Source organism: Corythoichthys intestinalis, chromosome 4 (genome assembly GCF_030265065.1).
Source record: "Corythoichthys intestinalis isolate RoL2023-P3 chromosome 4, ASM3026506v1, whole genome shotgun sequence".
Classification (NCBI taxonomy): domain Eukaryota; kingdom Metazoa; phylum Chordata; class Actinopteri; order Syngnathiformes; family Syngnathidae; genus Corythoichthys; species Corythoichthys intestinalis.
In genome coordinates, this window is record NC_080398.1 from 57,967,842 (window position 1) to 57,982,315 (window position 14,474).

Genomic DNA, 14,474 nt, shown 5'->3' on the forward strand with positions numbered 1-14,474 from the left:
AATAAACTAGTAGCCCGCCATTGTTGATGTCAATAATTACTTACTCAATGCTCACGGATGCCTATAAAATCAGTCGCACCCAAGCGCCAGCAGAGGGCGGCAAAACTCCATAAAACACAACAAGTGAGTGTTTCAATGTGTACTGTCATTTAAAACTCCCTGAGCGGGGCATCTGCGTTAATTGCGTCAAATATTTTAACGTGATTAATTTAAAAAATTAATTAACGCCCGTTAACGCGATAATTTTGACAGCCCTAATAAAAATGCATTAAAACATGTAACACGTACATGTTACAATTACATTATTGCACAATAAACATAAAATCAGAGTTGTGCATAATGTAATAAACCAAAAATAAAGTAAATAATAAAAGTTAATTCACTCATGTAAAGTTGTCTAAACACAAGAGGGGAATGAAAAGGACGCTGGGATACACACATACAGTGGAAGTCCGTCATAGCCAACTGGATGCCAGGAATGCAAAGCAATAGCCAATGGCAGAGCAGCTATAAGTACATTCAATAACTCTGGGAGCTGCGAGTACCAGCCGTGGCTGTATTTTTGTCGTTCGTATCCTGAAATTTCTTTCGTAACATGAGGCAATATTTTCCCATTGAGGCGTGTCTTAACCAGAAAATTCTATATGTAAAGACGTAAGAATAGTATTTCTGTATGTATTTATGTACTGTATTTCTGTTGCCCCCATGTATTTCTGTGATAGGCAATAACAAAATATGTAATTTTCAATAAAATTAATAATGTAATTTAAGGATTGATTTTGGGAAACAAACAATAACTTAATACAGTGGTACTTCGACATACGATCGCATCGACATGCGAGCTTTCGACATCCGACGTAAAATTTGACTCGCCATTTGTTTCTACATCTGACAACATGCTTGAAATATGCCGATTAATGACAGAGCCGTAGTTTGTTTTCCCGCAAGACGGGTGCACGGCGTATTGTGAGAGAAGTCAGCATGGGTTCCATGAAGGTTAGTGCAGGTGGTGAAAAAAGACAAAACGTGACGCTTACCATTGAAAGAATTCGGTCCCCCCCGCCAAGCCGTGGAAACAGCGCCAGCCGAACGAAATGCTGTTCCGCTGGCACTGCTCCCACAAGCCAACCGGTGGGGCCAAAATTCCGCGCGTTCGCTCCCATGTTAACCCTTTGTACTGACTCCATGTTCCAAAGGTTTTGAAGAAGGCTCACCAAAAACAGCTTGACAATTTATTCGTCGACAACGGTCAAAAAACGAGGCAAAAAGAGACGACGGAGGGACCCTGCTGTATCCAGGGTCAGCAAACAAGGCTACATAGAAATTATCCCGAGCAGCGACCGTGTTATCTAAATGTTCAGTTCTTTTTGAAAGCTGTGGTGGAGTGGGCCGGGCCTAAGGCGTGGCTGGGTGTTGTCTTGGGATGATCCCTCAGGTTCGTGCGTCATCCTTCGTGGTTGCCACGGCGACCGACGCAGGTCTTGACATCCACGGCGCCCACACTATCAAGTTGTTAGTAGGGCATGGGCGTCCTGACCCCTGCCGGAGCACTGATGATGCTTTTTCTTCGCCTATCAGGCAAGGGCTGATAAACTAGTCCACTTTAGTGTGTCAAAGGGCATGGAGCTTGTTTCTTTAAACTATGGTTAAGTGCTTTACTATGATGAATGTGTTAGACTAATGCAAACAATTATATGGTGTGTGTGAGAACGGTACCTAATCCCTTCACCATTATAATGAAGATGGAAATGATAGAAAAATATGAGCGTGGTGTGCGTGTCCGTGGACTGGCTCGACAATACGGCCGTCTCGACGGTCCTCCTCCAACCTCCGTTCGCCAGTCTTTATAAGTTAAGGTGACAATTATTATTGTGGTAACATCGCCAAAGAAATTGCTAGCTTCGTCAGGTTTTTAATCATTTATTTCAGAACTTGTGCAACACCACACGCCTACTGTCCACTGCAGTTGACACCAAAAACAACAGGACATTAAAAGAGAAAGTAAAATCTCTACCACACTCTATCTCACTGACACGTCAGCCCCGCGGTGCGTTCAGGCACAGCCAGGGGTGAAAGTGGGCCAGAACGGTCAGGAACGCAGTTCCAGTATAAGATTCTGGGCCAGAACGCAGTTCCGGTATAAGATTCAGGGCCGGAATGCTGTTCCGGTACACGGCACTTTGATTCCGAAAATATGACAACAAGTGTCAAAATGCTATGTAAACAAACAAAAAAAATGCTAAGCTGCCACACATGCATTTCATCTCCAAGACGAAAAAAATCTACCAACATACACAAGTGTTAACAGCAAGCATAATAACATGCTTGTGTAGCGTGATCCATTTCCACCAATACTTATTATTTATTTTATTCCACGGATGGCATGGAGGTTTCCCCAGCTGCTGCAGTTATCTGAGTCTGATGATGATGAGTCACGTCAATGTGCGAATGCACATTCATCTGTTCAATTGGCTGACATACTGACATGTGATCAGCAGAGATAGTTAGCTCTGATTGGTTCAAATGTGCATGTTTTCTGGAACAGCAAAAAAAAAAAAAGGTTGAATTGACGCGACAAAAATAGGGCAATGCAACATAAAATGGATCAAATCTTTAAGAGCAACGAAAGAGTTGAGGAGGCTTATTTATCATATTTAGTATTATTTGCTTTAATGGGGACGTTCAGAACATCTTAGCTGTCAATATGGACTTCGGACTTATATTTGTTCATTTATGTTAGGCTACTTATTCATTTCCATATGATTTAAAAAAATTAATGTTTGCGCAATCTTCAAAATATATTCCATTTCACTCTACATAATATGTCATTTGTACTTACAGTGCCTTGCAAAATATTCGGCCCCCTTGAATCTTGCAACCTTTCGCCACATTTCAGGCTTCAAACATAAAGATATGAAATGTAATTTTTTTGTCAAGAATCAACAACAAGTGGGACACAATCGTGAAGTGGAACAACATTTATTGGATAATTTAAACTTTTTTAACAAATAAAAAACTGAAAAGTGGGGCGTGCAATATTATTCGGCCCCTTTACTTTCAGTGCAGCAAACTCACTCCAGAAGTTCAGTGAGGATCTCTGAATGATCCAATGTTGTCCTAAATGACCGATGATGATAAATAGAATCCACCTGTGTGTAATCAAGTCTCCGTATAAATGCACCTGCTCTGTGATAGTCTCAGGGTTCTGTTTAAAGTGCAGAGAGCATTATGAAAACCAAGGAACACACCAGGCAGGTCCGAGATACTGTTGTGGAGAAGTTTAAAGCCGGATTTGGATACAAAAAGATTTCCCAAGCTTTAAACATCTCAAGGAGCACTGTGCAAGCCATCATATTGAAATGGAAGGAGCATCAGACCACTGCAAATCTACCAAGACCCGGCCGTCCTTCCAAACTTTCTTCTCAAACCAGGAGAAAACTGATCAGAGATGCAGCCAAGAGGCCCATGATCACTCTGGATGAACTGCAGAGATCTACAGCTGAGGTGGGAGAGTCTGTCCATAGGACAACAATCAGTCGTACACTGCACAAATCTGGCCTTTATGGAAGAGTGGCAAGAAGAAAGCCATTTCTCATAGATATCCATAAAAAGTCTCGTTTAAAGTTTGCCACAAGCCACCTGGGAGACACACCAAACATGTGGAAGAAGGTGCTCTGGTCAGATGAAACCAAAATTGAACTTTTTGGCCACAATGCAAAACGATATGTTTGGCGTAAAAGCAACACAGCTCATCACCCTGAACGCACCATCCCCACTGTCAAACATGGTGGTGGCAGCATCGTGGTTTGGGCCTGCTTTTCTTCAGCAGGGACAGGGAAGATGGTTAAAATTGACGGGAAGATGGATGCAGCCAAATACAGGAACATTCTGGAAGAAAACCTGTTGGTATCTGCACAAGACCTGAGACTGGGACGGAGATTTATCTTCCAACAGGACAATGATCCAAAACATAAAGCCAAATCTACAATGGAATGGTTCAAAAATAAACGTATCCAGGTGCTAGAATGGCCAAGTCAAAGTCCAGACCTGAATCCAATCGAGAATCTGTGGAAAGAGCTGAAGACTGCTGTTCACAAACACTCTCCATCCAACCTCACTGAGCTCGAGCTGTTTTGCAAGGAAGAATGGGTAAGAATGTCAGTGTCTCGATGTGCAAAACTGATAGAAACATACCCCAAGCGACTTGCAGCTGTAATTGGAGAAAAAGGTGGCGCTACAAAGTATTAACGCAAGGGGGCCGAATAATATTGCACGCCCCACTTTTCAGTTTTTTATTTGTTAAAAAAGTTTAAATTATCCAATAAATTTTGTTCCACTTCACGATTGTGTCCCACTTGTTGTTGATTCTTGACAAAAAATTAAAATTTTATATCTTTATGTTTGAAGCCTGAAATGTGGCGAAAGGTTGCAAGGTTCAAGGGGGCCGAATGCTTTTGCAAGGCACTGTATTTTACTAAATGTATGTTACTTATATCTTTGTTATTAAAAAAAAAAAAAAAAAAGTAAATGTTTACAATAACTTCAATTTTAATATACATCGTATGTTCTTAAGTTGTTAAAATTGACATATGGCATTTAGTATGTGAGGAAATGAGGGAAAATAAAAATTAGGAGATGGAGGTTGGGGTTATTGCTGTTTTTGTTAACTTCTATTTTGCAAATCATTGAAAAAAATATAATTTTGAATGAAAATCAGTTGTTGTATGTGTTATAGAAATAACTGTGCCAAAACAGTTGTCTTTGCATTTCTGTAGTTTAAGAGGTTTGGACCCAACCCCCCCCCCCCCCCCCCCCCCCAAAAAAAAAAAAAAAAACAATGAAATAAGAAAATTAATAAATAAATACAATTTCTGGCTCTGTGGCGACCTTCACGTCGGAGAGTTCCTGCAAGAAATTCTAGCCAATTTCACCCCTGGGCACAGCACGAAAAACACATCCGCCACATTGGAACCAGATTCGTTACATTATTACAGGAATTATTATTATTTTATTATTCCAATTTTTATGTATTATTTTTGCTATGTGTAATTGCCATTTGTAATGGTACTAACAGTATTTATTAATGATCTAGTGTAGGTTTTCAGGCTGTGGAACAAATTAATGGAATTATAATGTGTTGTTATGGGAAAATCCTGCTCAACATACAACCATTTCGACTTACAAACAAGGTCCCGGAACGAATTAACTTCGTATGTAGAGGTACCACTGTAGTAAGAAAAACAAATGCATGAATTGCCCTTGCTTATTTTGCAATTTTGTTTCATAAATGTCTTATGACCTGATGTAGCGTTAACTCTTTGGCTGCCATTGACGCCAATAGCATTCGATTGCTTCCAGCCCCTCCCAGTTCAAAAGATAGGACGTCTATTTCTGTGAATCTTCAATATCAGATTCTTCTTATACTAACTTCCACAAAACGTACATTGTGAACTGGTCTGGCAGTGAATGAGTTAATCTAATAATAACTTTGGAATAAATGTCCACTCTCGTGACCACTGTCCGTGAAAGAGTTCAATATTACTCAAAAACAACACAAGTAAACACATAGTGCAGTATTTATATGAAAGCTTTTAGTATTAAGGTAGGGAAAAAAATCCAACCCTTATTGGCCTTCTGTGAAAAAGCGTTTGGCCCGTATACCGAATAACCTTCGAGCCACCTTTTGCCATCATGTGCCACAGCGTCTCAATAGCATTCCTTCCAAATATGCTGATTTGTTCCCTGTTATTCGCAGCTATGTGAAGGTCATATCCAGACTCAGTCAAAAATTGAGCTTTTTGTTTTTTTCACCAGTCAGTGATTTTTCATTAAACAGCCCTGGCTTCCACTTGAGCCTTAAGCGAATGACTCATTTTGTGCTGTAAAGTAATGATATGCATAAAGCATATGTCTTGGCATATTATTCAACAGCAACGCAGACTTCTTTCAAGACAGACCCCATATGGCAACCTGTCATAACATCACAGGAGTGAAACAAAGTTAACACATTCAAAGTACTTGTGCTTGTCTGCAAGGGGAAGGTGGGCAGGCCCCGCCTCTTGTCTGCTCTGTAACCTTCCGCGGCAAAATAAATAAATAAAAACATGCTGCGTATAGCACAGCAAGGCATCCACGTTCTTCCTTATGCTGGGCTCACATCTACCGTAATTTTCGGACTATTAGCCGCTACTTTTTTCCTTCATTTTGAATCCTGCGGCTTATAGTCCAGTGCGGCTTATTTGTTGATTTATTTGTCATTTAGATGTCATTAAGTGACATCCAACAAATTATGTCACTAACTCCATTTTTGTCCAGCTGGGATCTTTTACATCCATTCAAACGTGTGATTATTTTTTTCAGATTGCACAGAATCACATCTGTCATAAGCATTCAATAATGCTCATTGCAAAGTCATGAAATAAGTATGATGGTCATATGACAGTCTTATGGTACCACTGTCAAATAAAGTGTTACCAAATACCATAACTGGTTGGCTGATCGAACACTCTAAATTGTCCCTAGGTATAACTGTGTGCGCGAATGGTTTTTCGTCTACTTGTGCCCTGCGATTGGCTGGCAACCGATTTAGAGTGTACCCTGCATACTGCTCTTAGCTGTTAGCTGGGTTTCGCTTCGTGACCCTCGTGAGGATAAGTGGCTTGGAATATGAATGAATTAAAGGTTTCACACATGTATTAGGCTACTGCATAACTCTGGAACAAGGCATAAATGAGAAACTGGTTTCCATTCAAAATTGTATTTTTTCACTGATTTACAAAATTCCATCCAAAACTCCTCATTTTTACTTTCCCTCATTTCCTCAATTTTAAAAGCAAAACCTTGATTTTAACTATTCAACAAATTGGATGTACTTTAAAATTGAAGATAATGTAAACATTGACTTTTTTTTTTTTAAATAATAAAGACATTAGTAACATACATTAACAAAAAAATAAGTGCAGATGCACAGTGAAATGGAATATATTTTGTAGACAAAGCAAACATAGACTTTTTTTTAATTAAAAGGGAATAAATAAGTCACCTTACATAAATGAACAAAAATATGTCCAAAGTGTGCATTAACATGGAACATGCCTCAGAACGAACCTCCAAAATAAAATAAATCTCATAAACTCTTTCCTTTTTCTTAAAGGTCTAATCAATTTTCCATCGCATTGCCCCTTTAATTCAACAAGCTTGTTTTTTCCCCCTGTATTTGTTGTACCCCCCAAAAAAAACAAAAGGGGCATTTGAACCAATCAGAGCTAACTATCCATGCTGATCACATGTCAGTCTATTGAACAGACAGAATTGTCCAGTTTTTTTTTTTAATGCTGCCTGCATGTCAGATACAGAGAGACGCTGGAAAGAAGTACATAGAATAAATAAATGAATAATATATATCGGTTGAAGGAGTCTGACCTTTTAGCCGGATTGCCGGAATTCACGCAGCTCCAACAACCCGGGCCGGCGAAACTCCGACAACCCGGCCAAAAGACCAAATTCCGCGCATTCACCTTAGTCTTAACCCCTTGTACTGACTCCATTTTGAAAGCTAGACGAAGGCTTCGAAACACAAGTTTATTTATTTATTCAGGTCGACAGCGATCAAACAGCAAGGCAAACAGCAAATAGTTCCCTGACAGAGAGGCAATTCTGGATCCAGGGTCAGCAAAACAACGAGCACATCGGAATGTCCCCGAGAAGCAGCAGTTGTTAGATAAACGTTCAGCCTTTTTGAAGTCTACGGTACGGTGGGCCCGACGAAGGGTGTGCCTGGATGTTGTTTAGGATTATTCTTCTGTTGCAGATTTGGGCTGTCAAGTTCGTGCGTCACCGTTCGTTACTGGGTTATGGTTACTGAGGCAAATGAGGTGGGAGGTTCAGCCTGCCTTGACATCTGAGAGGCGCCGAGCTATCAAACTTAGAGTTGTTTTTGTTATCGGGTGTTGTAGTAGTACAGGACGTCCCGCCATTTGTTCTGGACTGTCCTGAAGAGCTGATTGCGGGATTTGGTGTTGCAGACGTGGGCTTGTAGATGTCTTGCCCATCACTTGGTAGTCAGCGTCAAAGCTCAGTCAGCTGCATGACGCACACGTTGGGCTTCTGTGTTCAGAAGGCATCATATATCTCTTATGCCCTATGTCAAATATATTTTGCTCGTTTTCCCTAAACTATGATATAAATGCTATTTATTTTATATTGGGTACGTTAGAGTAATACAAAAAGTCAAACAGTAAATACGAGAAAAGATACTATTCCCTTCACAGTGGAAACTGATTACGCTACACAAGCTCTTTATTAGGCTTGTTGTTAACACCGTAACTGAGCACTAGAGGCAGCAATACAAGTATAAGCAAGATTAGGCAGGTGAACAAGGTACTGACCAATAAAAACCACTACTCTTTCACAGCAGGTGGCAGTATGCACCTTATCGTTGCTTGCAATCCGCCATTAAACTAAGTTTTGAGCTTGTTAAGCATATTTTTAATCTGTTACGGTGCATTAAATTTTATTGCTTGTTTATTTCCATTCTGCAAAGTTTTAAATAAAACTGAACAGCCAATTAATTTTCTGGTTCTTTCCTTGAATATTGACCCAAACTCTGTGTGTAGTATGTATCTAAATATATTAATTTCATGTATACAGTACATATATAAATGGCGGAAAACCCTCAGGTGACTTGAAGTTCCTGAGACCCCCAATTTGGTTAAATTTCAAAATTGTCCTATATGCATGTGTGATAAATCATTGGAAAGCTTAAAATCTCGATTTTCTGGGGTAGAAAATTTTTGAACAGGAGGGCATTTTAAAACATTTTTTTAAACCCCAAATGCCTAACTCAAGGTGAGAGTATGAGAGAGCATAATTAAAGACACCATGATTTTAACGAGATATTATCGTGTACCTTCTTCCAAGCGAAAAACTCTGTGTAGCATATAGAGTGTGTCAAAAAGACATGGCCGCAGCCCAATTTGAGGATTTGTCTGCCTTTTCCGTCAAATTGGCTCGAATATAAGACGGCCCTGATTATAAGACGACCCCCTCTTTTTCAAGACTCAAATTTGAAAAAAGACTTTTTGAACACCAAATTCATTTTTATATAGAAAATAATTATAGTAAATCCGAACCAAATGATTATGACAATATATTTGAGAGAAAAAGCATGTTATTTTGCCTCATTCAAATCTTAATATCTGAACATTTAACTATGTAAACTGAAGTGCAATCACATTAGTAAATGAATGGCTTCTGGTTTTTGAAATGTAAATAAACCAATTTATTGTGATAAAACAACAAAACTGCAATAACTGCATTAACCATCAAATTGAGGTCTCACTGTAACTGTAGTCTTGAAACAAATCTGAATAAGGAAAAACATTGCAATAAAATATGCAAAATGGTTAAACTTGTGAGTAGGTGAGATCTGCCATGAAAGAACATCGCGCCAATGATATCTGGCGCCATCTAGTGTCGTGAATGGGTAAAACATCTAGACCGCAAATACAGTATAAGACGACCCCCTCTTTTTCAGTCTTATTTCAATGCAAAAAACACTGTCTTATATTCGGGCCAATAGGGTATATAAAATTACGTATATTACATATTTGCATCTTTTTTGCATTTTACTTGTAAATTTTAAAGCAAGTAATTTGTACTTTTGAGTAACTGTTTTCTTAAATACTTGTACGTGAGTAAATTTTTGCACCTGTATCTGTACTTTCGCTTGAGTAAAAAAAAACAGGTCTATTGCCAGCAAATTCAGAAATTTGAACGAACGCCATCATCAATAAATTGTTTGTTCACTCAATCACTGTCACCGAGAGAATTTGACAGTGCCTTGTGTTGACAGTTTTACGAGGGGGCGGGTTTTTGCGATATGTCCATTAATGAATCAGCCCTGAAAATCAAACGTTGGTTTCCAAGGGTCGCTGTGTATACATTAGAGTTGTCCCGATCCAATATTTGTATCGGATCGACCGCCAATATGCGCAAAAGAATGCGCATCAGCCAACACGGAAAAATTCCAATCCAGACTCCCGAACCTTTTTTTTTTTTTTTTTTTCAGTCCGGTCCGAGTTATCCAGCGCACCGATTTACATAATCCATTCCAGTTTTTGTTTTTGTTTCCCTAAAATCAGGTCCGCATTTTACGGCACACCTTCAGCACACTGGCATTACCGTCTCCCAATTTACCTCCGCGGCATCTCCTACATTATGACTGCAATGTAAATTTAAAGTTAATTGGTAAAAATGTCAGCTGTCACCTGAGCATCTTGAAATGCTTGTCTTTGTCGAAAAAAAATCCCCCCATCATGCTGGGACTGCATCCAGGACAAACAGCTGAAGGGAGTGTGTAGAATAGATGGAGATGGAGCAACAAACTGTGGAGAAAATTGGGGAGTAGAAGCCATTTTTGGTTCAAAATAGTATTATTTGCACTTATTTTTTAAAGCCTTGGTACAATTGTTTGAGAGCAGAGAACTGATGCTGAGTTAATAGTTTATTTTCCACTGAGGTTGTTTGTGTGTTTTGCTTTTTTTCAGACAGTTTACAATATTATTTGCACGTATTACTGACTCAATATGCCATTTCTATTTGTTATTTATAATGTTTCGTGTTTATCACTGAATAAACAGGTCAGTTTCGTGTTACCAACCCTTGTGTGTTATTCAAACTCACCTAATTCAGCTGGCTAGTTGTTATCAAGAGTACTAAAACCCTTTTCAACATGAGTCTGACAACTAAAGTAAGGAGGCTAAATAACTTTAACGCATGCTCAGATAGGCCTGTATCGGTATCAGTATCGGATCGGAAGTGCAAACCAATATTGGTATCCGATTGGAAGTGCAAAAACCCTGGATCGGGACATCCATAGTATACATCTCTAGATAAACTGTACCTATCAAATTTGACTGTGATCCGTACACGAGTGAACAGAGCAATACATAAAAAAAAGATACAGTAGTGTACACACTCCCAATAATAATAACATGAGCCTTGACTTGACAGGGCTTCAGCCTGTGAAAACTTAACATCACTGTTTCCAAGTACAGTCCAGTGTTTGGTGGTTGGTTGGTTCAGTGTTGGGACGGAAGAGCTGCAGTAACACTGCATCCTAGTGGCGACTGAAAAGAATACAAGTGTTGACAAATCTTATTCAAAATTGCCTTTGTGCAATAATGTGAAAAGGTATTTTAGCAAGACTATAGAAGGGCCTGTGTTTCACCCCTTTCAGTCATCTCTGAGGCATTGTGACACTTGAGTCACGTTCGGACACCGACTCTCACCCGAGGGACACAGATTTTCTTAATTGCACATTCCCTTATGGCATTGCAGGACTCCTCTGTCCTCTGTGTCATTCCCTTAGTGTGGGGGGCCGACAGGTGCTTGTGCTTGGAGTAGGGGGGGCACTGGACTGTATAAACAGATCAACATTAGTTTGGACAGCAGAGGTCATTAAAACGCTCTCTCGCGCACACTAGGGCACCACAGCCAGAAGATTAAACTTGCCATCATGGATTCGAAATGAAACAACACTTAACTGCTGACTTTACGCTTTTATGTGAGGTTATTTACTTTTTTCTTTTTTTTTTCTTAATATCCGGTTGCTCATTTCTGTTACTCTACAAAACATGAACCCATTTTTGCTTTATATGTTACCATTCAGATATCAGCCTTTTGTATGAAGAAATTATATTATTAGACCTGTTAGTCCGCCCCATAAAAGTCCACCTCGACACCATGTATTGTCCTCAATCAGATGCACCTGTCTGACGCCGATAGCTGCATAAAGACACCTGTCCACCCCATACAATCAGTATGACTCAAAATGTAACATGACCAAGGCAAAAGAGCTGTCCAAAGACACTAGAGACAAAATTGTACACCTTCAGAAGGCAAGAAAGGGCTACGGTGCAATTGCCAAGCAGCTTGGTGAGAGACAGTTACACCTGTCAAGTTGTACAGTTTCGGCGTAATTTGTACAAGTGAGCACTGATTTTTAAATGTGTACGCCGTACGTTCAAAATCTGTACGTTTTTCGTGCATTACGTTTATCCGTTCGGATTTTGTCACCGTTTCTGCAACGAGACAATGTGCGTTAATACGCGTTACTACGTTGGTTGAATGTGTCAGAGACACGGAGAAAGAAGAGCGGGAGTGGTAAGGAGGGAAGGGTGTTGTGACGCTGTAGCAAAGGCGATGCTAGGCTAGGTGGCTCCAATATTTCCTGACTGTAGCTGACAGCCTTCAATCTACGCCCACTTGATGCTACACTAGATATCATATGCATATAAAACTAGATGCAAAATGACACACTCGGCGGCGTTAGTAACCAACCACCATCTTAAAGCAGTAGACTTCTCAGAAAAGCTCTGTTGTAGTGAACCTTCCTAGCGAACCTAAGTAACTTTTTATCTAAAATTCTCCTAAATCGGCAAAATCTTGACTTGAATCTATCTTTAAATGATGAAACAGTTTTAAAACTTTCACATGTCGAAAGTTAGACAGAACTAAAAACAGAAGCAATTTTAACAACTTTAATGGTTGATTCACATTAAATGACTTCCAAACATAGCTACGGTTACTATGTTTTTTTTGTTTTGAAAAAATGTAAAAAAAACAAAAAAAACAAAAAAAAACATGAAAGGTAAAACCAGTTACTTTGCCAAGTAACTAATTACTCTTACGTTCAGGCAATTGAGTTGCTAACTCAATTACTTTTTGAGAAAAGTAATTTTTAACTAATTAATTGCTTCTTTAAAGTAAGATTAACAACAGTGGTCATAAAGATGCAGTCTGCAGAATGAAAAGTGACAAAAGCAAAGATTTTATTCTGCCAATTTGTTGCCGAACACAATTTGCCAGCAACTATTGCTGATCCCTTCTCAGATTTAGCAAAACAAATGTTCCCTGACCCAATAATTGCATCGGTAAGTTAATTTTATCAATTGACCTTTTTCATTTATAATTGGACACACTAACGAACTACAGTACCTTCAAGTCAAACTGAATTGCGAGCTCAAGTGCCATGAAGTGCAGCCATTAAAATACGTGATAGAAATTGCCAGAAGTGCTACATACAATTATAACAAAAGTCACTGTTAAATTTGAGTAATCAGGTGTAGCTGAAGATATTGTTCTTCAATTGCACCAGGTTAGATGGGACAATATTACCAATAAATTCATATTATTTTAAGAATTGCGTTTTATTTTTGTTTCATATTGTACGCTATATAAAACGTAAGATTAGTCATCCATTTGTAAGGGCATACGTTACTATTTGTAAGACTGCCAACGGTCTCGGGTTGACAGGTATGAGAAGGTCCACTGTTGGAGCAATCATTAGAAAATGGAAAAAGCTAAACATGACGGTCAATCTCAATCAGAGTGGAGCCTCTGTGAAATATCACTTCGTGGGGTCTAAATGATCCTAAGAAAGGTGAGGAATCAGCCCAGAACTACACGACAGGAGTTGGTCAATGACCTGAATAGAGCTGTGACCACCGTTTCCAAGGTTACTGTTGGTAATACACCGAGACGTCATGGTTTGAAATCATGTATGGCACGGAAGGTTCCCCTGCTTAAACCAGCACATTTCAAAGCCCGTCTGAAGTTTGCCTATGACCATTTGGATGATGCAGATGGGTCATGGGAGCAGGTTATGTGGTCAAATTAGAGAAAAATAGAACTTTTTGGTCAAAATTCCACTAGTATTTGGAGGAAGAATGATGAGTACTATCCCAAGAACACCATCCCTACTGTGAAGCATGGGTGTGGTAGCATCAAGCTTTGGGGGTGTTTTTCTGCACAGGGGACAGGACGAGTGCACTGCTGCATTAAAGAAAAGACTTGGGCCCTGTATTGTGAGGTTTTGGAGAACAACCTCCTTCCCTCAGCGCATTGAAGATGGGTTGTGACTGGGTCTTCCAACATGACAATGACCCGAAGCACACAGCCAGCAAAACCAAGGAGTGGCTCTGAATGAAGCATATGAAGGTTTTAGCATGACCTAGCCAGTCTCCAGACCTAAACCTAATAGAAAACCTTTGGAGGGAGCTCAAACTCTGTTTTTCAGCGACAGCCCAGAAACCTGGAAGATCTAGGGAAGATCTGTGTAGTGGGCCAAGATCTGTCCTGGAATGTGTGAAAAACTACAGAAAATGTTTGACCTCTGTAATTGCAGACAAAGGCTACTGTACCAAATATTAACATTCGTTTTCTCGGGTGTTCAAATACTTATTTGCAGCTGTATCACACAATCGTTAAAAAAAAAAATCATACATTGCAATTTCTGTATTTTTCTTTTTAGATTCTCGCTCACAGTGGACATGCATAAACGATGAAAATTTCAGATCCCTCCATGATTTCAAAGTGGGATAATTTGGTCCAACCCTCTCTGGGAACAAATTACTGGCAATGTGGACAAAACTCTGGCACCGGTCATACAGGGGCCGAACAACCCTTACAAA